Here is a 25,914-nt window from a genome sequence, read left to right as displayed (position 1 = left end):
ACTAAAAGTAAACATGAGAAAAGAAAAGGGAATAAAATAATTTTTAAAAAGAAAACAGCATCCTGCAAAATGGAAAAGATCTTCACCAACTCCACATCAGAGGACTGATATTCAAAATATATAAAGGACTCAAGAAAGTAGATGTCAGTAAACCAAATAATCCAATTTAAAAATGGGGTTCAGATATAAAGAGAATTCTCAACAGAGGAAACTCTAATGACCAAGAAGCACTTAAAGAATTGTTCAATTCTTAGCCATCAGGGAAATGCAAATCAGAACAAGTCGGAGATTCCACCTTATTCCTGTCAGGATGACTAAGACTAAAAACACAAGTGACAGCTCGCGCTGACGAGGATGTGGATCAAGCACTCCTCCACTGCTGGTGGGAGTGCAAACTTTTACAGCCACTTTGGAAGACAATATGGCAGTTTCTCAGAAAGTTGGGACTCGATCTACCTAAAGACTCAGCTTTACCATTCCTGGACATAACCCAAAGGAAGCCCCACTTGATGAACTATGTTCACGGCAGCTTCATTTGTAATAACTCCAAACTAGAAACAACCTAGATGCCCCCAACCAAAGAATAGATAAAGAAAATGTGGTACGGCTACACGATTTAGTATTACTCGGCTGTTAAAAAACAATGACCTTATAAAACTTGCAGGAAAATAGATGGAACTAGAAAGGACCCAGAGAGACTAACATGGTACGTACTCACTTATAAGTGAGTATTAGCTGTAAAAAACCATGCTCTAATACACAGACCCAGAGAGGCTAAGTAACAAGGGTGGCTCAAGGCAGGGATGGGGAGGCATGAACCTCTCTGGAAGGGAGAAATAGAATAGACATCATGGGAGGCCAGATCATGGGAACTGCATGAGGGATGGGAACAGGAGAGATCAGGTGCAGGGAGGATGAAGGGAGAGAATACTAGGAGGGATAACTGGAATGAGGGAGGGGCACATCTCTGGGATGAGCTAGAAACCTAAGGCAATGGAAATTCCTATTTATCTATGGGGGTGACCCTAGCTAAGACTCCTAGCAATGGGGTATGCAGAGCCTGAATCAGCCATTACCTTTAACCAGGCAATGCTTCCAGTGGAGGAATTGGGACACCAACCCAGCCATAAGACCTTCTATCTACAATTTTTCCTGCCTACAAGAGTAAAGGTGGTTCAACAATTATGGAAATGGCCAACCAATGACTGGTCCAACTTGAGACCCATGCCATGAGAGGGAGACCACCCTGAAACTGCCTGGAGGTCCAGGAACCAGGGGTTGGACAGCTCAGAGATCTAGGATAGAACGAAACGTAACTGGGAAAAAGAAAAAAGGTCAATGAAATGATTCCTAATGATACTCTGCTATACTCATAGATTGGTTCCTCACCAATTGTCATCAGAGAGGCTTCACTCAGCACCTGATGGAAACAAATGAAGAGATCCACAGCCAGACATTAGTCAGAGCTTGGGGAATCCTGCTGAATAGGGAAAGGAAGGATTATAGAAGCCAGTGAGGACTCCACAAGAAAACCTACAGAATCAACTAACTGGGCTCATAGGGATTCACAGAAACTGAACCACCAACCAGGGCACCAGCCTGCACGGGACTGACCTAGGCCCTCTGTACATATGTTACAGTTGTGTAGCTTGGTCTTCTTGTAGGACTCCTAACAGTAGGGGCAGGAGCTGTCTCTGTTGCCTGTCTTTGGGACCCTTTCCTCTTACTGGGTTGCCTCATCTAGCACTAATAGGAGAAGAGGTACCTAGCCTTACTGCAACTTGATTATTCCAAGGCCAGTTGATATCCATGGAAGGCCTACCCTTTTCTGAAGAGAAATGAAGCAAGAGTGGACTGGGGAAAGGGAATAGGGAAAGTGAAGAAGAGGGACTGGGAAGAGAGGAAGGAGGGGAAGCTGTAGCTAGGGTATAAAAATATAGAAACAAATAAGTAATGTTTAAAGAGCCTTCTTAGGTTAGAAAGAAAGCAAGCAAGAAACAGAGAGAGAGAGAGAGAGAGAGAGAGAGAGAGAGAGAGAGAAAGAGAGAGAGAGAGAGAGAGAGGAAGGAAGGAAGCTGGTGAGCTCATGACCAGAACCCTTCAACTACAATCATTACAGGAAGTGAAATGGAAAAGGAAGCAACATCTGCACTCAGAGAATAAAGAAGGAATAGGAAGTAGGGCCGGATGTCTTGGTTAGGGTTTCATTGCTGTGAAGAGACACCATGACCATGGCAACTCTTATAAAGGACAACATTTAGTTGGGACTGGCTTACAGTTTCAGAGGTTCAGTCCATCATCATCATGGAGGTATTCATGAGAACGTACAGGCAGACTTGGTGCTGGAGGAGCCAAGAGTTCTACAACTTGACCTAACAGCAGCCAGGAGACTGGAATTCTACAGTGGGCAGAGCTTAAGCATAGGAGACCTCAAAGTCCGCCACCTCATTCTTCCAACAAGGCCACGCTCCCTTAGTGCCATTCCCTATGGGCCAAGCATTCAAACACATGAATCTATGGGAGTCATTCCCGTTCAAACCACCACACCAGACTATAAAGTCTCAAGGCCTACTCCCAGGGACCCCTTCCCCAACAAGGCTCCACCTCCAAATGGTGCCACAAGCACAGGACCAAATGTCCAAATCTGTTAGCCCATGAGGAAATTTCATATTCAAATCCCAGCATTCCCCAGGGAAAAAATAATAGCAATGTGTTGTGAGGTTAATCGGATATGAAGAAACAAGGTGTAAAACAGTCATACAGGACAGGGCAGGGGTCAAGTCCTTTTGTGTGATGCTGAGATGGTAAATTAACCTATGCTTTTTAAGTCCCAGAACAACCACTAGTCAGGAGACTCACTGCAGGCTTCAAGGACCCACAGCCTCATAGAGTCCACATGTTCCATTAATTAAAACTGTCTTTCCCCTGGGTCTTCAGACAACCTCCTAAGGAGCCTTAGCAAGCTCACTGGGAAATAAACACACTTAGCTGACCCATGATCTTGCTCTTATTATGAAGCCTTGACTTTACATCTGTGTAAAATTGCCTAGCCATAACTGTGATTAATTCCTTTATGCTACTGTAAATACAGGCAATAAATATGTTACCCTCCATGCATCTGTGCCACATTTCCTGCAATCCCAACTAAACCTTTGGTTCAAAGTTTAAAAAAAAAATCCAACTTGTTCTGAGTGGGAAGTGATAAATGTCAGAATTATTCATGCTCACAGAAGACAGTAAGTCTGACTCCTCAGCCTACCTCCTGGAACCTGCATTATAATATGGAGACCCTGGCAGGCAAGGGCTACCACCAATAAATCATATTTCCTGTATAATCTTTAAGAAAAATCTCCAGTTCATGGCTCTTCTAAAGTGAAGTGGGCACTAAACTTCACTTTGAATCCACTTTCAAATACATTCAGGCCTCATCCCTGCTATTCCCCAACCCCACCTCTTTGCTACCACCCCGCCCCCCAAAGAGCACCTTAAGGTTACTGGGTTAAGCTTTGGGAGCTGATAAGTCTGTATAAAATGTCTTTCCTTGCTCCATAAAACACACACGTGTGGGCACGAGACAGCAAAATTATTTTCAACTGTTTCCCTCCACACTTTCCCTTTCAACTGTAACTGGATAGAATGAGCTTCTATGCGTCTCATCCTTCCACCACCCCACCCCTGTGCAGGGTCCCAGGCCTCTGTTCTCGGGGAAGGAAGCTTGCAGACCCTTCAATACCTCCTCTAGCTCATCCCTGGACTGGAGACTGCCTCTCGTCCTGGCCTTAGAGCATGTAAATGGTTTTTTGGTGGTGGTGGTGGTGGTGGTGGTGGTGGTGGTGGTGGTGGTGGTGGTGGTGGTGGATTTTGTTTTGTTTTGTTTTTGTTTTTGTTTTGTTTTTTAATAACTGGGCAGAACTTGATTTGTTTTTGAGATAAGTACCAGCAAGCATGAAGACAACTGAATTTATGTTAAAACATCATTAAAAACCAAGATGCAAATTTGAGTATTTCAAGTGTTTTCACCATAAAAGACACAAAGAAAACTAAGTAAATTTTGTGAATGCTGTGGGGTTTGAGACTCTAAATGTTCTTTTGTTTTGTTTTGGGTTTCCTTTTATTTTGTTTTGAGACAAGGTCTCCTTATCTAGCCCTGACTGGCAGGAACTATAGACCAGGTTGGCCTTGAACTCACAGAGACCCACCCCTACTGTGCCTCCCAGGTGCTGAGATGTGCCACCACAACTGCTCAATGCTGCTGTTGTTGTTTTCTCGATTTATCTATTCACTTTACACCCTAATCACAGCCCCCCTTCCCCTCCCAGCCCCCCATACACTGCCTTCTCCTATCCCTCCCTCCTCAGTAAAAAAAAAAAAAAACTGTTTTGCACAAGAAAAAGCATGAATTACAAGAATTCTCTCAGATTTCAGACAAACGCATGAATTCCTTTTTTAAACTTACTCTATGGGAATAACTTCCTGATTTTTTACCACAATCAGAGCCAGTCATGACAAGGCTACTATTTAAGCCCGCACTGACAAGCAGGTGCTGTGCAGAGTGCTTTAATCTACTGCCTATCTCATTCTGGGCTCTTTCCAACCCTGCTACAGATACAGAACCTCCACACAGGGGACTGGCCACGCAGTGACTCAGGGCAGAACCAGGGTGAGTCTCTGACTCCAGAGCTCTGCACAGAGCTGGGCTGGATCTAGACGTGGCTCTCATGATATGGGAAGATACAAGCTAGCACCCCACCATCTGATCTTCTGAGAAGACCCCAGTCTGACCGTTGGTAGGCTGTTCTATTTTCTAGGGCTCACAATCCGAGTTGCTTGAATAAAAAGGTTGTATGGCTGTGGTATCTTCCTGCTCTGTAGCCCACCCTCTAGACAGAGCCTCCAGAGAACAACTGATGACAAAGCTGGGTCCATGGCCTCCCACACACGAGGTCACCCCAAAGGAGCCTTGTCCTGCTGCATCAGGGTGGGAATAAAAGTCTAGAGAGAGCAAAGTATGAACATTCCTAGATAGTCCCTCAGACTCCAACAGTGCCTGGTCTAAGGGTCTCACTAGGGCCAGAATAGCAAGCCCCTCCCAAAGAGGAGACACACACACACACACACACACACACACACACACACACACACACACAGAGTCTCCCATTCCTCTCTCCCCTCCCTGCCTCCTTCCTAGTGTAGCTTGGGGCATGGTCACACATGCAGACTGCAGGTCCTGATCCCTGCTTCCCTCTGTTGCAGAAGGAAGGCTGGCACCAGGTGTAATCTATGGGGGGAAACACATGCCTCATCCTTGGTGCTTCATAGAAACCTGGTCAGAAGTCTGTGCCTGGGACATCACTACCTCCTGGACACACACAAACCTCCAGGGCCCCTTACACGTTTCCTGACTTTTATGGCACTTCAATTTCAATACACATATCTAAATTTTCAAGTCTAGTATCCACATATGAGAGAGAACATACAACCGTTGTCTTTCTGGGTTTGGGTTACCTCACTTAGAATGATTGGTTCCAGCCCTATCCATTTGCCTGAGAATTTCATTATTTCATTTTTCTTTACAGCTGAATTGTATACATGTGCCACATTTTCATTACCCATAATTGGTTGATGGATACCTAGACTGTTTCCATTTTCTGGCTATTGTGAATAGAGCAGCAAGGAACATGGATGAGCAGTTACCTCTGTAGTAAGGTAAGTTGGGAATATGTAAACATGTGGGATAGCTGCTCATATGGTAGGTCTATGGCCACAAGGGCAATAGAACATAGGTGCCGGGGGCTGGAGAGATGGCTCAGAGGTTAAGAGCACTGGCTGATTTTCCAGAGGTCCTGAGTTCAATTCCCAGCAAACACATGGTGACTCACAACCATCTGTAATGGGATCTGATGCCCTCTCTTGGTGTGTCTGAAGATAAAGACAGTGTACTCCTAAGTAAAACAAATAAATCTTAAAAAAATCCTTTATTTAAAAAAAATGAACATAGGTGACATGAGGGGGAAGGAGACTGATTAAACAGGAAGGGTGAACTGAAGCAGGGGTGAGAGGGCAGGCAGGAGGGATAACACTAAAGGCCTTTTTCCCCCCGTTCTTAGTTTTTATTCATAATCATCTTCATAATCCAGCTAGACTTGAAGGGAAATGAGGGAAATATGGAACCCAAAGAACTTCAGTGAGAGCAGAGATTACAGGGTATTGCTGGTAAATGGGGTGAGGGCGCTCTCCTGAGCTACAGAAAGATTCGATGGGTAAAATGCCCACAAGTCAAAAGAAATTAGAGCTGTCCATAGTCGGAAATGGTGATCTTATGGCTGGTCTTGCCATTCCTGGACCCAAACACTCTGTGGCTTCCACAATGCTCACCGCTTCTCTCACCTTCCCAAAGACCACATGCTTGCCATCCAGCCATTCAGTCTTGGCAGTGCAGATAAAAAACCATTTGTGCTTGGTCCAGCATTTGCCATGAACAAGATGCCAGGACCCCTATGCTTCAGGATGAAGTTCTCACCCTCAAATTTCTCTCCATAGACAGACCATTATGGCGTGTGAAGTCACCACCCTGGCACGTGAATCTGGAATAATTCTGTGAAAGGAGGAGCCTTATAGCCAAATTCTTTCTCTCCAGTGCTCAGAGCACGAGCGTTCTGCTGCCTTTGGAACTTTGTCTGCAAACAGCTCCAAGGAGATGCAGCCCAAGGACTCATCAACAACTGTGATGTCAAAGTACATGGTGGGGTTGACTAGGGCTGCAACAAGTGGTAAAAAGCGACAGTGGAGTCTGCAAAAACACTATAGGCCTGTTTAAAATATAAAAATATAAAAAGCTACTGCTGTAGAAACTTAAAATGCCTGCATACATATATGTGTATGTATATATACGCATATAAAAGAAGTTTATTTATAACATAGTTAACCTTTAATGGGGGTGGGGGTGGGGTGGGGGGGTAATGCCTGTCCCTATCTCCACAGGCTACCAAACATAAGTCCTAGTACCAGCCATGGGTAACCTCTTTTCCAGTTGTTGCTCACTAAAGTTCCAGAGCTTCCCCTCCAACATTATAAGTTACTGCCATTGCCTCCAGATTGATTCCCCTCCAGAACTTGATACAGAGACCAGAATTGCTAAAGAAACCTACAGATTTGACCCATAGAACATAGAAAAAGCAAGCTGGTACTAACCTGGAAGCTTTCTCCCTCCGGCTAGTTTTCATAATGCCGTAAAGTATTGTACATGCTACTAGGGGAGAAAGTTAATCAGACATCTTACCCAGCTGCAAACCCTGCATGCTACAATATCAACTGGCCTGACAAGATACGTACACTGGTACTATCACAGCACAGATGTCATGGGCATAACCAATTACTTTCTGATTAGCCTTAAAGAAATTCATGCCTTGTACTGCTAACTGGGACAAAATCCCATGGCTCACTAGGTCACAGGCCCTGGGAGAGAACCTAACATGAGTATTCTGCCAAATGGACAGAGTAATAAACTGCCTCCTAAGTTTTTATCTTTATACCCATATATCTGTGCGTCTCTCGACTCTCATCAGAGAAGCTTCTTTTTGCAACAGATGGTGATTAATACTGGTCAATATGCAGAGAATAAAAGACTCTGAGGCACCCAGCCCTAAATGGGTCATTTACATCACTCATAAACCTCCCCATTCAAGGCTCAGAAATCAGAGGAAGAGGAAGCAAAAAGATCAGAGGAAGAGCCAGAAGCCGTGGGCGTCTGCCAAGAAAACAGTAGCACTAAGTGCACTCAGAGGGTTTTAAAAGGAAAGAGAAAGCACATGAAGTTGGGAGGGAGAGTGGGAGAGAATTGGGAAGGAGTTGGAGGGCAAGAGAATAGTGGTAGATTTGGTCAAAATACGTTACTTGCATGTATGACATTTTCAATTAAACAAAAGGCTGTGGCTGGGAGGTAACAGGCCCTAGGGAAAATACACTGCTGATGCTTTGCTAAATGGACATGTTGCCAAAGGGCCTTGGTATTTGCATCTATATGTTACTGCTGCTCTCAGCCTGGGTCAGAGAAACTTCTCTATAGAAAGGGTGACAGTTAAAGCAGAGACTCATAGCAAACTTCTGAGAATAAGCTACTGTTGAGTGCCCAGCCCAAAACGAGGCAATTATATCACCCTTTAAGACCCAGGGAACATCACAGAAGAGAGATCAGAAAGACGCAAGGGCTAGAGGGTGGAGGACTGCAATGTAGACACACATATACAGAGACACACAGACACACACAGGGAGAGGGGGGGGAGAGAGAAACACAGTAGGTGTAGATGTCTGCACATACTTATACAAAACAAACCATCATGAGGATAAGCAGGGGACTAGCTGGGAAGAAGAATCAGCAGAGTATGGAGGGATAAGAAAGGGTAATGGAGGACATACAATCATAAGATATTCTACATGTGTGAAACCATCAAAGCTCATTTTTAAAGAAAAGAATCTAGAACCATGTTTACTGTTGTAAAGAGACACCCCAATGAAGGGAACTTATAGAAGAGTTTTGTGAGTTTACATTTTCAGAGGGTGAACACAAGGTAGGGAACATGGCAGCAGGTAGGGCAGGCATGGTGGATAAAGCAGTAGCTGGGAGGTCATGTCCTGATTCAAGCATGAGGCAGAAAGAACTAACAGGGATTTGTGTGGGCTACTGAAACCTTAAAACCCACCCCCAGTGACACACCTCCTCCAGCAGGGCCACACCTCCTAATCCTTCCCAAACAGCTCCACCAACCAGGAACCAAGCATCCAAATATATGAGCCTACATGGATCATGTTCATTCTCCTTTAAATTGGAAGGAAGGAAGGAAGGAAGGAAGGAAGGAAGGAAGGAAGGAAAGAAGGGAGGGAGGGAGGGAGGGGGGAGGGAGGGAGGGAGAGAGAGAGAGAGAGAGAGAGAGAAAGAAAGAAAGAAAGAAAGAAAGAAAGAAAGAAAGAAAGAAAGAAAAAGCAGGATCATGAAGTCTGAAACTGGCTGCTGGAAAGGGAGCACAGCATCTTCTGCTAACATTTCTGGGGAAGAGATGGCTCCTGCAGCTTTAACAAATCTACCAGAGCTGGGATTTCCTCAAGGAGAGTCACACTCTACCAACTGTGAGGCCCACACGGATGGGGTTACTGAGGGAAGGAGATAGCAAACAACTGCAGACAACCATTCTGCAGCAGAGGAGCTGACAAAGGGCCACAGCACTGGGCAGTGTGCTCAGCTCAACATCAGATAATGAGAGGCTCTCCACCAAGACATATAGAACTCTATAAGACAAAGGGAACACTATTAATATGAAACATCTCTCCAGAGTCTGCTAAAAACATGGGTGATACTGATTTGGGTTAGGGCTCATAGAACATCTCTAAGCTTTTCAAAAAATCATCTGAGCTTTTGAAATATCATCTGCATACTATAAACTAGCTTGTTTAGAGCATAGTACAGTGGTGTTTCAGAATCTTCACAGCAACTAAGCAACCACTTCAAAACTTCTTAGGGTGGGAGAAATGGCTCAGCAGTTAAGAACACTGGCTGCTCTTCCAGAGGACCCAGGATCTATTACCAGGACCCACATACCAGCTTAAAACTGTCTCTAACTCTAGTCCCAGGGAATCTGACACCCACTTCTGGCTTCCACATGTCCATGCATACATACATACATACATACATACATACATACATACATACATACATGCAGACAAAACATCCATATACATAAAATAAAAAATAAAATCTCAAAAAAATGTAAGGACATTCTTACAAAAATTCTGGGAGTGTCATTATCCTCTTGAGTAATACGGGGACCTTCCAAACAGTTACTGGCTAACAGAGCTCATTTACCTAGACAGATAAACAAGGATCAAAGAAGAAAGAGTCTCTAGCCAGGAAAGACCCTGTAAATGCATAATCATCAGCCACATTTTAGAGCCAAAGACAAAAGTATATCTCGTCTGAATGTCTGATACTTGTGGTGTGGATCCTTGTCCTTGTTTTGACCTACCCAGGGCACAGCTACTCCAGGAATGTGAATATCATCTGGCTCCCTAAGGAGCCTTGCCTCTTATGAAAACAGCTCTGTGTCCTTCCCACAGACCCAAGGTACTTTGTCCTTCCATCTACAGTGAATGGTCAGTCCTAAGCACAGTTCTGTAGTTGAGCGGTGTGATGGCTAGTCTTGGTTGTCAATTTGACTATATCTGAAATTAACTAAAATTTAAAAGTTTCTCAGTGAGGGAAATTTCGGCTTAATTTGAAGTAGGAAGATCCATGTCTACTCCAGATCTTGAGGTAACAGACAGGCCACACTGCCCAGAGAAGCAATGTGTGTAAGACATGCTGGAAGCTAGTCAATGGAGGTCTTTCTAACCTCTGAAAGTTTTCAGTTTTAAGCAGAGAATTTGGTGCTTGTTGATGCCCACTACAACAAACTTGAAGTGTTGGAAATGCACTCAGTAAACAGTATTGCAGTTCTGAAAATATCACAGGTTTTGCAGGAAATCGCACACTTGTGCACATCGTATCTGAGGCATTGGTTCTCACAAAGGCTGACAGTTCCAGATAAAAGAGCATGCAGAATTGCCTCCAGGACAGCCCGGTGACCAGGGAAAAGGACTGCTTTGAGAGACTCCTACACAGCCCCCACAGACGGTGCAGGACTCAGGCTCAAAGGAGAGTTGGACTGCAGAGCTTCAGAGCTCCGCCATTACAGTGGCATTGGCGGTGATCTCACATAGGCCTTCATTTCAGATGAATGCTCTATGGTTTTCTACAGCTAATGATCACTAAAAGATTCAAACTCAATGAAAATAAGTCACTGAAATTAGGAAGGACATTGAAGGAATAAAGATGGACAGGCACTTCAAGCTGTCAAAATTCTTTGAAATGATGAAACTAGAAAGCTCATGGTTGAATGGTAGGCATAACCATTTCAGAAATAATAGGGACAGCCAGGAAGACATAGGATGTGGATGTGACAACAGAGAAGACAAGTCAGACTCTGAATGTTCTCCAAACAGAAAATAGTACTGTCCAATGGAAAGACAAGATGACTTCATCTTCATGACTGTTGATTTATTGTCCCTCTGGCTGGTCACCATGAGGAACTCACAGAGATACTGTGAATACAAATATTTCACACCCAAAATCAGGGTCTCAGTTTACAAATATGCCAAACAGAATACACAAAGGATTTGTTAAAATGCTTCAATAACAGATACTATAAGACAAACTTAACTATGAACAAAGTATCCTGTCTATCCTATAACAAAACTGAACAGTTCTTTTTATTAATTATTTATAATAAAATATGCATAGTTTATCATTCTAGATCAAATATATAAAGAGCAGGGTCCAGGGACATGGCTCAGCAGTTAAGGGAGCTTAAGAAGAGAGTTTACTGTGAAGAGAGTTTAAGAGAGTTTACCTCTCAGAGGTTACAGTGGGAAAGTGGGAAAGTCTTACCACATCTAGCATACACAGGCTTGGATTCCATTCCCATCATCAGAAAAGTAATAGCAGACAGATAAATGCTGTGTTGTTTCACACAACAGGTATCTTAGGGATTCAGGCTAATTGCTTGATGGTCGCAATGTGTGCATGGTGCCTGGAAGACTACTGAGACAATAAGAGCAATAGGGGCGGGGCTGGGGATTTAGCTCAGTGGTAGAGCGCTTGCCTAGGAAGCGCAAGGCCCTGGGTTCGGTCCCCAGCTCCGAAAAAAAGAACCAAAAAAAAAAAAAAAAGAGCAATGGGGAGCTGCAGAGATGGCCCCCAGCCATGACCACACACTGCTCTTGCAGAAGACTGAGGTCTGAGGTTCAGTTCCCAGCACTCATGTCTGACACATCACAGCGACCTGTGACTCCAGATCCAGTGGATCTGATGCCCTCTTCTGGCCTCCACAGGCACTGCATGCACTTGTACAAACCTAGAAACAGGCATACACTTATATTTTTAAGTATTTTTTAAGACAAACATGATTTAGTTATTTAAATCAGTTCATGGAGATCAATCAAAATTAGTAAAGACTATAAAATTAAGTGACAAACAAGTAAATGAACTATGAACAGATGTTTCTATTGGTCCAAATTCTACACTATCAAATCACTTCCCAGATGTTATCTGCAGCTCAGAGGTACAAGGCCCATTTGATACACAGAATAAAGCTTTAATTTTCTTTAGATCTCTGACATTAATGCACATGGGACACTGATTCACATGCAACCCATGTTTTTCAGAAGAGTAACTTCCAGGTAGTTTGGACCAGCATTGCTCATTCTCCATAGTTTGTGACACAGCATAAAACATTAGCAAGTCCTTAACACTACATGTGTGCTGCAGCTTAGCTAGTTGTGGGGCCATCTCAGGGAGAGCTGCCTTCCTGGTCCTCTGTGCTGCCGCTTTTTCATGTTCTGCAAGAGTTACACATTGTTCTCGGCTCTCTTGTATTAAATGTCAAATTGGATTTCATTTTAAGAGGCTAAGGACAATGAGGTGCTTCCCACTAGAAAGTACAAGACAATTGACCCTATAGTACACTTTCTATGAGTGTACGCAGTCACTGTCGCCATAAAGCTGCCATGTGTTTTCATGCCCACAGGTACTCATTCCCTGCCTGGGAGCAGCTTTCATTACTTCCCAGCCCCTCGTAGCCATCAATCCACTTATTGTCTCTTAGGAATTTGCCTCTTTGGGCCATTGCCTATAAACAGTATCATACAACATGTTCTTTTTAAAAATATTATAATTGTGTGTGTGTGTGTGTGTGTGTGTGTGTGTGTGTGTGTGTCCAAGTGTGGGTATGTGCACATGAACGAAGTTGCCCAGAGGCCAGAAGAAGGCATCAGATTCCCCCAGGAGCTGGGTACAGGCTCAAGCCACCTGCCCTGGGTGCTGGAAACTGAATCTGGCCTCTGGAAGACAGTAATGTGCTTTCTATGAGTCATGAAAAGTGCGTGTGTTGACAGATGGGAGTTGCATGTGAGGGCAGTGCCCTCAGAGCTCTGAAGAAAGCATTGGACCTGCTGGACCAGAGTTACAGACGGCTGTGAACTGCCCAGACAGGGTGTAAAGAACTTGGCCTGGGTACTCTGCAAGGACAGTACACGTTCTTAACCACTGAGCCTTCTTTCAAACTCCAATATTTGAATATTTTTAAAGCCAAAAGGGTTAAATATATCATTTTAATTGTAACTTAGTAGCTTGGGACTAGCACATAATTTTTTATTTCATATTCTTACATTAGATTACAAGAGATTTCTATTTACTCATTTAATAAAACACAGAAAGTGGATGGACTGTTAAATGAAGGTGACTTAAGTGAACAATGAAGCTAATAGAAATTATTCCAACACCACAGGGCAAACCATAATATAATTTCCAGAGCTAAAAGCAGTAATTACAAAGATAGATGAACAGGTTCTTAGATTATTTGGTAATTGAATTAATGAAAAATGTGTGTCATGTGAGCATATGAGGCAGATGTTAAACTTGAATATCCATGAAACACTGACTTAAAGGCAGAGTAAAGTTCCTGTCACCATTACAGAGTCATCGCCAGTGGATGGAGAGCAGGTGCCCTTGATGTACAAGCTGTGCTTTGACCATCAAATACCTGAGGAGACCCGGAGTCCGGCTATTGATGCAAGAAGCAAAGGGAATTCCAGCCAATCAGAGAGCAAGCCTAAAACTGTGCACAGCAACGCTATTAAGAGCTGTGGAGTTGAACAGCTCTCAAAGCAGAGTTCAGAGCATTTGCTGGGCAGGTATAAGGCCCTGTGTTCAAATTATAGCTCTATGTAAAAAGCACAGCCATACGTGTGCCTGTATCCAAGCACTGAAGAGAAAGAGACCAGAGACTTGATGGGCACTTGCTGGCCACCAGCCTCACTCTAGGTTCAGTGAGAGACCCTCTCTCGAGAAATATGTCACAGAGTGACGGAGCAGAGGACCCTAATGTCACTGTATCTCTCATGTATGTAGATGTAGCCGGTCAACCCCACACAAACAAGAGCCATGTCCACACACCCCACTCTGGTCTGCTCTTTGCTGTGTGTTTGCTGTTGAAGATGTGCTCTCGGCTTCCTGCTGCCATGTTCAGAATCTACCAAGAGTCAAAATAAACTCTTCCTTCTGTAAGACGCCCCTAGGCATAATAGTGTTTTTATCACAGCATGGAAACTAACCAAGGTGGGGGAAGGGCAGCTTTCTGCTGTCTGATGGAACCAGAGTCTGTGAGGTGCAACAACGTCAGCTCTAAGAGGAAAGTCTGCCGTGATGAACGCCTGCGTTTAAAGTCAGAAAGACCTCAAAAAAGCCTAATATTGTGTACCATAAGGGCTTGGGAAAAATAAAAACAAGCTAAAGCCCACATTAGTAGGACGGAAGAAAAAGACCAGAGCTGAAAAGTAATGAAGTAGAAACTGAAGGAACATGAACGATCAGAACAAAGGATCCTTTGAAAAGATAAACAAGATCAGCAAGCCCTTAGACTAACTACCAAATGAGGAAAGAAAAAAGTAGAAAATTCAAATTAATAAAAGTTAGCGGTGATAGGGTAAGTAGTGCTAAAATTCAGAGGAATATTAGGGAACATTTTGATAGATTGAAATATTTCAATGAATTGGAAAGCCTAGAAATGGTATATATTTCTAGACACATGACCAAATCTGAACCAAGACTATATAAAAAGCGTAAAATGTCTATAATAAACAATGAGAATGAAGCAGAACCAAAGTCTCCAGACAATTTTTTAAAAATCTGGCATTGGAAGAATTCAGTGTTGAATTCTTACTAGACCTTTAAAAAGGAATTCTTATGTTGCTCAAATTATTATATAGAATAGAAAGGAAAGAGATGCTGCTAAACTCGCTTATGGATCCAGTACTACCCTAATACCAAACCCAGTAGGAATACAATGAAAAGGAAAACTATAGATCAATTCCCCCAGTGAACATGGATTTTTAAAAAATCCATCATAGGTTCACATACTGTGGCTAGGTTAGTTTCACACAAGAATGCAAGGATGGCTCGTGTATGCAAATCAACAACTGCCACATACCACACAATAGAACCAAAGACAAGATCACACGACCAACCGACCGTCTCCGCAGGGTTTAGAAAGCTCTGACAAAATTCAGCATCTCTGCAAGATAAAAGCATTGGAGAAACTAGGAGGAGGGGTTACCTTCTACACAGAAAAGGCTGCATGTGACTAACACCCACTACTCTGAATGGTGAAACTTGAAATCGTCTCCTATAAAATCAGGACTAGGGCAAGAGCACCCAACCTCATCACTCTCATCCAATATGGTGAATGAGATCTGAGATGGGGCAGTTGGAGGCAAGGGGACAGGAAATGGAATAAAAATGAGATAAAATGGAATAAAAAGGGAGAGATGGTGCCATTGCTGTCTGCTGATGGGGGAGGGTCCTCTATACTAAGACCTGGAACTAATGCTTTCTATACAGAAGCAGGATATAAAGCAGACATATAAAAGTGACTAGAGTTTCTGCATAACAACAAACCTGCTGGAGAGGAAGTGAAGGACATCGTCCTGTCCATAGGGACCTCAAAGAGAAAACACCTAGGTATAAACTTAAAGATTCCAAAGACCTCCACAGAGCACTGAAGAGACTGCAACCGACACTACAAGTTGGAAAGAGTTTCCGTATTCATGGGTAAAGAGAAATGCTACTGTTAAAACTGTCATGTTACCTACCAAAATTGGGCTACAAAATCAGTGTAGTGCCCTTCAAAATACCAGGACAGTGTCCACAAGATGCTAAGACAGTCCCAAATGTCATATGAAAACACAGGAGATCCCCCAAAGATCGAGAGCAAAAGTGCACAATAAAGAGGGAATTTTGAAACTCTGTGTGGCGATTTCCCTGTACTGGATCATTCTCTCCTGGAGGGAGGAAGGAATCTCACAGAGCTAATGAAACTAACAAGACTCACAGGTATGTCCACCTCAGAAGTTACATAAGCAACAAGCTCAGCTAGAGATAAAGTTCCTCAGAAGCATATCCGTCTACAAGCTACACTGAGACCCAGCAACGCAAAACTCATGTGTGAGTGAGGCTCCTTAGTGATGTAGCTGCCCAAGTCACCCATCCTCCTGCTGGTAGCCAACCTCACCCTTCCTGGTGGGTACGTAACCCCAGGGACCTCAGTGACACTCACAGGGACCTCAGTGACACTCATATGGATTTAAATGGAAACCTTTCCGTGGTCTGTTGCTGCCCTCTCTGCATAGAACATGGAAGAATCATAATCTACTCAAAACTGTGCCACGGATTAAACAACATACAGAACTCCCTGTGTAGAAAGGCCATCATGACCTTACTTAATGTATAAGCTAACAAATTAAGAATAATAGTATAATGATGACAGCTCCTTGACTCGGAAATGTCCCCTACAGAACCATATTTAGGTATTTGCCACCCATCTAGCTGACAAAAGTAGGTCAGTTAGGGTTAGGCCTTCAAAGGCTATGGCCCAGCCCCTGGTTCCGACTTCACTCTTGCTTCCTGGCCACTGTGCCGTGAAGAGCCTCCACCACAGACTCCTGCCACTGTGAACACCACACTAGACCCTCCTGCCATGATGGACAGGATGGATTGTGAAACCATGAACTAAGATAGATTGCTTCTCCCTAAAATACCCAGCCAGGCATCTCGCCACTCCAAGCAGAAAGGTATCTACTCCTCAGACCTGTGGCCAGGAAAAGCAGAAATAAGCCCATGATGCCACTTTCTCAGCAAAGCCAAAGTCATACATGAGGGGTTGGAGGGTGAAAGAGACAGCCTCTTCAATAAGTGGTGCCAGGAAAATTGAATATCTACATCTAGAAGAACTAAATTAGGTCTGTATCTCTTACCCAACCAAAAGAATCAACTCAAAATGAATAAAGTCCTTCATGTAAGACCTGAAACTATGAAACCACCAGAGGAAAAACACCTAAGGGGAAACACTTCCAACTTTAGGCACAGGGAACAAATTTCTGCATAAGGCTCCAGAAATAGCAGATATTGACAAAATGGATGGTGTACAATGGAAGAAACAACAGAGGGCAGAGGCAGCCTGCAGAGGGGTGGGCAGAGGCAGCCTGCAGAGGGGAGGGCAGAGGCAGCCTGCAGAGGGGAGGGCAGAGGCAGCCTGCAGAGGGGAGGGCAGAGGCAGCCTGCAGAGGGGTGGGCAGAGGCAGCCTGCAGAGGGGAGGGCAGAGGCAGCCTGCAGAGGGGAGGGCAGAGGCAGCCTGCAGAGGGGTGGGCAGAGGCAGCCTGCAGAGGGGAGGGCAGAGGCAGCCTGCAGAGGGGTGGGCAGAGGCAGCCTGCAGAGGGGAGGGCAGAGGCAGCCTGCAGAGGGGTGGGCAGAGGCAGCCTGCAGAGGGGTGGGCAGAGGCAGCCTGCAGAGGGGAGGGCAGAGGCAGCCTGCAGAGGGGTGGGCAGAGGCAGCCTGCAGAGGGGTGGGCAGAGGCAGCCTGCAGAGGGGAGGGCAGAGGCAGCCTGCAGAGGGGTGGGCAGAGGCAGCCTGCAGAGGGGTGGGCAGAGGCAGCCTGCAGAGGGGAGGGCAGAGGCAGCCTGCAGAGGGGTGGGCAGAGGCAGCCTGCAGAGGGGAGGGCAGAGGCAGCCTGCAGAGGGGGAGGAAATCCTTACCAGCTATTTATCTGACAGGGGCTTAATATGCAGTGTAAAGAATTCAAGAAATTAAGCACTGAACAGACACAAAACCCAATCAATAACGAGACAAACAAACTGAATAAACGCTTTTCAAATGAAGTGCAAATGTCGAATAAATAACATAAGAGGGATTTTAACATCCTCAGCCATCAGAAAAATTCGAATCAAAACTGCTTTGAGATTGCATCTCACCTCAGTCAGAATGGCTATCATCCAATAAACGAGAACAGGAGGGATGGGGAGGGGGCCAGGGCACACGAAGAACCTCTTTATACTATTCGTATTAGGTGAATTAGTGATACAGTGAGAGCCCATCTGAAGGCTCCTCAAAAACTTCGGGGTAGAATTCTCCAGAATCCAGCGACCCCACTGCTGTTAGACACAGACAGCAGCCAGAGTCGGCATCCTCTAGAGACAGCATGTCAACATTTGCCAGGCTCTCCTCAGGACTGCCAAACAGTGTGCGTATAAAACATGGAACTGTATTCATTACAATGGATGAAGGTCTTCATTTATGGGAAAATGTAGCTGGAAATTATTGTGCTAAATAAACAAAACTCTCAGACAAATAATGTCTCTCTCATGTGTAGATTTGGCAGAAGGAAACATGAAAATAAGTTGAGGGCCACTGAGATGTGGAAGGGGAAGAGGGAGGGAGGCAAGGATGAGGAGCAGAGAGAGAGCAGAGGCTGCCAAGCCTTGGGATCTTCTGGGACACCATACTGAATGTCACAACAAACCCCCTTAGTACAACACCCACTGAAAAACCACTCAAACACTAAGTTACTTACTAACTTCAGGATCTAGTTCCATACTTTATATCCCATTCCTTAAAGAATGTTCCCCTCTTCAAGCTCAGACTGGCTGAGAATTTTCAGCCAGTGTACACTGAAATGTATTTTAGTTTTGATTAAATGTTTATAGGTTTGGGGAGAGCTGACATTTTTCTGAGGAGGGATTTTTTTCTAAGAGGCAGCCATGCCTTTCGGTGTGTTCACATCTCTGTTTGTGACTGCTGGTGCCTTTCAAGGTGGGTCTCACAGGCTTCCTGCATGTATGTTCCCCTGAGATTATTAGCACTTGTCTAGGGAGTCCTGTCTGAGTTTACCTTCTGGACACTGCTGTTTACACACTTCTTATTCACCATTTTGTTGTCTCTTCACAAGTACCACGCTGTTGTGGTATCACAAGCACAGGCAGCGTAAATACATGATACATAGATAGATGTGTGATACAACTACTGCTGGGCATGCCTGTATTGTAAACCAGCTTCCGGGACACTGCTGATGTACCAGTGGCGAGGCCCATTCCCCTTCACTTAAAGACAGCATGGTCATTATTTTGTTACTTCGTGTGTGTGTGTGTGTGAGTGTGTGTGTGAGTGTGTGTGTGAGTGTGTGTGTGAGTGTGTGTGACTGTGTGTGTGAGTGTGTGTGTGAGTGTGTGTGTGAGTGTGTGTGAGTGTGTGTGAGTGTGTGTGAGTGTGTGTGTGAGTGTGTGTGAGTGTGTGTGAGTGTGTGTGTGAGTGTGTGTGTGAGTGTGTGTGTGAGTGTGTGTGTGAGTGTGTGTGTGAGTGTGTGAGTGTGAGTGTGTGTGAGTGTGTGTGTGTGTGTGTGTGTGTGTGTGTGTGTGTGTAGGCTGAGAAGGATGCAGTGTGTTCTGCTCTACCATCCTCCATGCCATCCTCTTGAGATGGAGTTGAGGCTTGTCATTTTTAGGCTAGACTGAGGGGGCAAGAGGATGACCTATGCCAATCCAATCTCTGAGCAGCCCACCATCCCAAGAGCTGGCATTACAGGCACATAAGCACATACATTTTATGTGGACACAGGGGATCTGAACTGAGAGTACAGCAAACATCTGACCCACTGAGTGTCTCTGCAGCCCCTATGCTGCTCAGGTGACTGTATATAAAACACACACATTTAGTTTGGCTGGAAAGCACAACAATGGAACTAGACTACATTGTCTAGACTTGCTATTTCATTAAACAGTGATACTAAGGTATATCAAGTTCTAAATTTTTCATCATGTGGGAGACAGTCTGACCTGTGATTTTCCAACTTATAATAAGGCAAATATCATATACTTTCACTGGAAACCACACCTTAGATTTTACTTAACATTTAAGGTAAACGTATGCTACATGGCATGTCCACTGTCCAGGGCACAGAGAGTCCCAACTGTCAGTCAACCATTCAGCCACCAGGAAAACAACTTAAACTCCATTCTGTATCATGTTACTAAGCCCTGAGGTCAACAGGTTAGAAGCACTAAGTATATGAATGACCTGGGCTGATGCAAAGCCAAGGAGTGTCAGTAACATATCCCATCATGAGAGTGCACCATAACATGCTCAACCATTCTGACAATCTACAGACAGCTCTTCCTAGGTCTTTAGTGCTAAGGAGAGGGCAGCTATGAACATCCATGGCCTTCTAGTACCCAGATATAACAGTTTTACTGGAATGCAGACTAATGATATAAAAGGACACAATGTTCAACTTTCTGTGCTAATACTTAATTGTTTCTCAAAGTAATTACACTAATTTAAACTTTCCCTAGAAGTAAACAGTAGCCCCTAATTCATCTTGACCGAGCTTTTTAATTATGGCCAATCATGAATAAGTAAAAAGCTACTTAATTGTGTATTCAATTTTTAATTCCCTGTTTACTAAAAAGATTATGGCCTTCCTGTGATTATTTGGTAACAAGTTGTCTTCCGAATACTGTCCATTCTCATACATTATAATTTTTCCAATTGGGTTTGTGTCTGTATGTTATTTTTGTGTGTGTGATTGTTTTACCTTCATGTATGTGCCCCATGTGCAGGCAGTGCCTGTGGAAGCCATAAGAGAGTGTTGGAGCCTCTAGAACTGGTTATATATGGTTGTGAGCTATCATGTAAGTGCTGGGAGCCAAACTAAAAACCTTTACAAAAATACCCAGTGCTCTTAATCACTGACCCATCTGTCCAGCCCTGGGGTTGTTTTGAAATTCTAGTTCTGGAAGTTCTTTAAGTGTTCTGAACCCAAGCTTTTGTCAGCTATGTAACGAAGGTGGAACTTGTACAAGATTGGTGATTACCTCCTTACCTGCTGTTTGCCTCTGTGGGAAAAGTTACATCCTGGTCCAACACTAGAGGTAGCTAAGTTTTGCTGTGCATGTGTAAATCCATAATCCCATTTGGAATTGACTATTATGTTCAGGGTAAGATAGAGATCTAATTTCCTAAGTGTTTTCATACCTGTTGACAACAGCTGTGCACCACTGTTTACATTGGAACTACTTTACCCATGTATCTTAGCCAGGGAGAACTGGTCTACCTACCTGTTAACTTTCAAGGCTTTTGCAGTGTCTTTCAATGACATTATTTGTTGTTGATATAGGACATATATTTTGTTAGAAGTTTTCCCAATGTTCCCTCTGATTTCATATAGACTTCAAAAATTAAAAGTTGTTGGATAAAAATATTGTTCTCAGACTGTTATGTGTATAAAATGCACTATTTAATGTTTGCCTATTAACTTCTGGCAGGACTATGGTACTATCTTCCTAATCATTTGCCCTCCATTTCTGTAGTGTATGGTCATCAGATATCTACCTTTTCTGAAAATAATCATAAGAACTGAGAAAAAACAATGGGATCATCGCTCTGGCATGCAGTCTTTATTCTTCTAACTCTACGATGCTCTAAAAACATACAACCACTGAAATGTCTGTTTTAACTGGGACATATTGTTTTATATCAAGTCAAAGGTCCTACTTATAGCCTAAAAGTTTTAAACTGCATTTCAGTGATAATTCTCAGCACACCATTTCTGCTTCTATTGAAATGATCAAATGATGTTTCTTTTTGTATTCTTTGCATGCACATGTGGATAGGCATATGCAAAAGACAAAAGCTCTTAAATAAGGAATCTTTCTCTATTGCTCTCCACTTTAGCCTCTGAAACAGGGTCTTTCCCTGAACCTACAACTTACCAACAGGCTAGGTTGAGTGGACAGCAAGGCTCTGCAATCCTCTCACCTTTGCCCCACAATACTGGACTTACAGGCACAAACTGTCATGACCAACTTGTATATGGATGCTAGGAGTCCAAATTCAGGTCCCTACGCCTGCATCACAAGCGTTCTACCCATCGTGCACTCCCTCAGCCATATTTTCATTCTCTTTGTTGTTGTTTTTGAAATGGTCTCATTATGTAGTTCTATCTGTTTTAGAGTTCAATATGTAGTTTGAAACAGAGGTATTGTGTCAAATACCTCCTTTTCTACAGTTTCAGGAGCAGAAGGAGGTTGATTTTTACTCAAAGTAGCATTTCATATTCATATATATATATATATATACATATATATATATATATATGTCCATCCGTTATCTTGTCATCTTCCAGCTAAATATTCACATCATCACCAAACAATGAAAAATACAGCTTGTACTTTGAAATTTGTATTTCAATTTCTTCTCATCTATTTTGGCTACTACCATCCAAATAGAATAAGTGGCAGCAAGAATAATTTCTTGAGCCTGCCTTTAATAAAAATACTTCAAGGCATGCTCTGCAAATTGGGATGCTGACATTGAGAACTAAACTTGCAGTTGCCATGTGTAGGAGGCAGCTGTGCTCCTGCGCTTCATTTAAAAGTGTGCTAAAATGGGAAAGGGTTTTGATTTTTCTCAAATGCCATCTCATCATTCTTGTTTTGATTTGATGCTATGAATTATATTAACAGATTTTCTCTTAGGGAACTATCAGTAACACAATAGTAAATTAGGATCGGTAGCATAAACTACTACAGGGATTAGATGCCACACTAGATACCTGAAATGCCCTGGGAGTTTCTCTGTGTCGGTATCGCAATTTCAAGCCTATGGATACTTCTTTTATCACTTTAAATTTTGTAAGACAGCACATTTGTTTTCTCAATCTGTGTGTGTACAGTTTGTCATCAAATCACTTCCATTAAATGCAAGGTCAGAGCTCTGCATTCAGCAGCATCTGTCTCTAAGGACAGCCTCTGCATAAGCCAATCTCATCTCAGCAGCAAAGCTATCCCTGAGGAGATGCTACTTCATGTTCACATTTCCCCCAGTTGCCCTGCTGGTGTTTTGGTGGGCTGGGATTTAATTTCGTTTGTGTTTTCCTTCAGTTCATCCCAGATTCATTGAAGAATCCCAAAGCTCTTACTAGCTGTCTTGTCTCTTCAGTCCCTGTGTCCTGCATAGCCCCATTTTTCTTGTCTTTTGTGACCTTCAAAGGCTAAGAGTACAGGCAAGTTGTTTCAGACTGGGTCACAGTGAAAGTCTGTCTGATTGTGTCTTGTTCATACTGAACATGGTTTGGCAAGGAGAAAATACAGATGTGTGCCTTATGTCAGGTGGCACAAATGCTGTCATGATCACCAATAATGTTGTCTTTAATTGCTTGGTTACAACAGAATTTGCTAGGTTTCTCTATTGTGATGCTCAGAACATTCCAACTGTGTCTCTGAAACCCTGAAAGCAGGCTCCTGTGTCTTCTTGGAGCCATGGAGATTCAAAGCAGGTTCTTGATTTCCTGCTGCGTTTTGATATTCTAAACCCTGTGTGCTCTCCTCGCCCAGTAGAGGAACCATGCAGCTCAGCAAGCCCTTTCTCCTACCTTCTTTTACTGGGAAATCCAGTTGGCCACTGCAGTGGGCTTGCTCCTTCCTACTGGTGAGTACTTGATGGTCCAGACTTTTCAGCCCCCCGCCAGGATTGTTCATTCTCTGTTCACACTGGCACGGTCATTTGAATCCGACCTGAAGACATTATTTTGTCTTCCCGGGTTCTATACTGTCTTCTAACCTGACAGTTACTTTCAACAGTACTGACACTTTCTCAAATGCCTAGTCTCAGGACATATACAAACCAGCATCCAAACCACTGATAACTGAGAGACTTCACTAAGCCTTTGTAGTCTGTCTTTAGAGTATCTGTCAATAAAAGTAGACAGTCTGAAGGTTTAATGAACTGTTTGGGGGAGGGGACATGATGGTGCACATCCTTCACCTTAGCATTTGAGTTCAAGGCCAGGCTGATTTACATAGTGGGTTCCAGGCTAGCCAGGGCTACACAATGAGCCCCTGTCTCAAAAACTAAATTAATTAAAAGAAGTTTGCTTGTTTATGTTGATAACAAATCTTATAAGTTTTGTTTTAAATCTATAAAGCCCTGGCTTACCAATTGAGTTTTGGTTGTGCTTGTAAAGGTCCTTTGACATTTCACACACTCTTACCCATCCCTTCGACCTTCGTCCCAGTGGTGAATAGTGTGTTGGCCTCACTAGTACTGGCAGGTTGTTTTCTTTTGCTTTCTTGTGGAAAATATACCTAATATATATAAAAGGTATCCCTGTGTATGCTCCTCCAGCTTGGTTCACTTATGTAACATAGAAGAACCATTCCCCACTTCATGGGTTTAGGAAGATTGGGTTCTTATTTTTCTATAGTTGTGTGCTATAGACTGTGTCTATTCAACAAGAATCCTATGTATGAAAAAGACCCTGAGGTCTTAAAGCTCATACATGGAAGGGACGATGTAAGGAAGCAGGGACGATGGCTCAGTGGTTGAGAGTATTTGCTCCTCCTCCAGAAGCCCTGAGTTTGGTTCCCAGCACCCACAGGAAGTGGCTCACAAGCCACCTATAACTCCATCTCCAGGACATCTGACACACTCTCTGGCCTTTGTGTATGCCTAAGTGCACATATACATATACAACATACACATAAATTATGAATCTTTAGGGTCAGTGCATGCCTTTAATCGCAGCACTTGGGAGGCAGAAACTGGAAAATCTCTGTTTCCCACTTCGCCTGATCTACATAGTGAGTTCCAGGGCAGCCAAGGTTACATAGTAAGACCCTGTCTTGAAAAAAGAAAAGAAAAAGAAACACCACATGAGAACCAGTGGTGGAGGTTTTCCTAATCTGACAATGATTCTAAAACCTTATACAATACCAAACCATGTTGTAAAACAAAGTCCTTTTATTTTTTAAAACAGGTCAGCCCTAACTGTCCTAGAACTCAATGTATAGACCAGTCTGCCCTAAAACTCAGAGATCCATCTGCCTCTGCCTCCTGCTGGTATTAAAGACATGTACCACTATGTTCAGGCAAACAAAATCTGTTCTACTTAAAAAATACAATACAGGGCTCTCCAGAGTCACAGAAGTTGTGAGCAGTCTCTACACGGTAAGGGAATTTGTTGATGACATCATCTGGGACACAGGGTCAGCAGGACAGCTCAGTGAGTAGAAGCCCTTGTTGCAAAAGCAGAGAAACTTGAGTTCAATTCCAAGAGCACACAGAAGATGGAAAGAGAACAAGCAGGCTAGAGAAATGGCTCAGAGGTAGAGAGCACTTACTGATTTCTCAGAGAACCCTGATTAAATTCCCAGCACCCATATGGTGGCCGCACGCTGTCTGTAACTCCTTCCGGGAGATTGGTGCCCTCTCTTCTAGTCTCCATGGGTACTAGGTACACATGTGGTACACAGACATACATGCAGGCAAAGCACCCAAACACATAAAATAAATTTTAAAAGTTTTAAAGTGGAAAGAGAGAACCAATTCAATACAAAGTTGTCCTCTGCCCTCCAAATGTATGCCCCCTCTACAGACCACACACACACACACACACACACACACACACACACACACACACACACACACGATCAAAAGCAATACAAATTAACTGTAGTGAGATATGACTAAACAGTATTTAAAAGTCTACATTAAAAGTCAGAAATACCAGGAATGGTGGTAACACATCTGTGACCCCAGCACTTGGGAGGTAGAGAGACAGGAAGATGATGAGTTCAAGGTCACCCTCAGGTACACAGTAAGTCTGAAGCCAGCCGGAACTTCATGAGACTTTGCTTCACAAATCAAACATTAATGGATCAAAATACCAAGTATCCATTATGATACAGAGAGATCCAAGTTTACACACTTCTCTGAGGAAGGCATGAACTGCAATTTTGAACAACTCTTTGGAACTATCTAACCAAAGATAGCTACATGCAAACTGCACCCATCAATAATTATACTTTTAGGAACTTATCAGTGGGAATATATACTAAGAGACATTTTACTAAAAGGCTCGTGAAAGCTGTATTCATCAGAGGCCCACACTGTAAACTACCCAGATGTGCACGGACATCCACATCCTGGTCTGTTCTCACAACGG

At 43.5% G+C, this 25,914-nt stretch overlaps 1 protein-coding gene and 1 pseudogene across 4 annotated transcripts in view; both read right to left on the bottom strand.

The window, feature by feature from the left end:
- Fank1 (fibronectin type III and ankyrin repeat domains 1) overlaps positions 1 to 25,914 on the bottom strand; it is a 107,295-nt gene that overhangs the window by 56,174 nt on the left and 25,207 nt on the right. The gene's annotated exons all lie outside the window — the stretch shown is intronic.
- On the bottom strand, positions 4,420 to 7,223 carry LOC134485283 (peptidyl-prolyl cis-trans isomerase A-like; annotated as a pseudogene).

This window comes from Rattus norvegicus, chromosome 1 (assembly GCF_036323735.1).
Source record: "Rattus norvegicus strain BN/NHsdMcwi chromosome 1, GRCr8, whole genome shotgun sequence".
NCBI lineage: Eukaryota > Metazoa > Chordata > Mammalia > Rodentia > Muridae > Rattus > Rattus norvegicus.
Note: the sequence above shows the minus strand (reverse complement) of the source record. Positions and strands in the feature narration are given on the sequence as shown.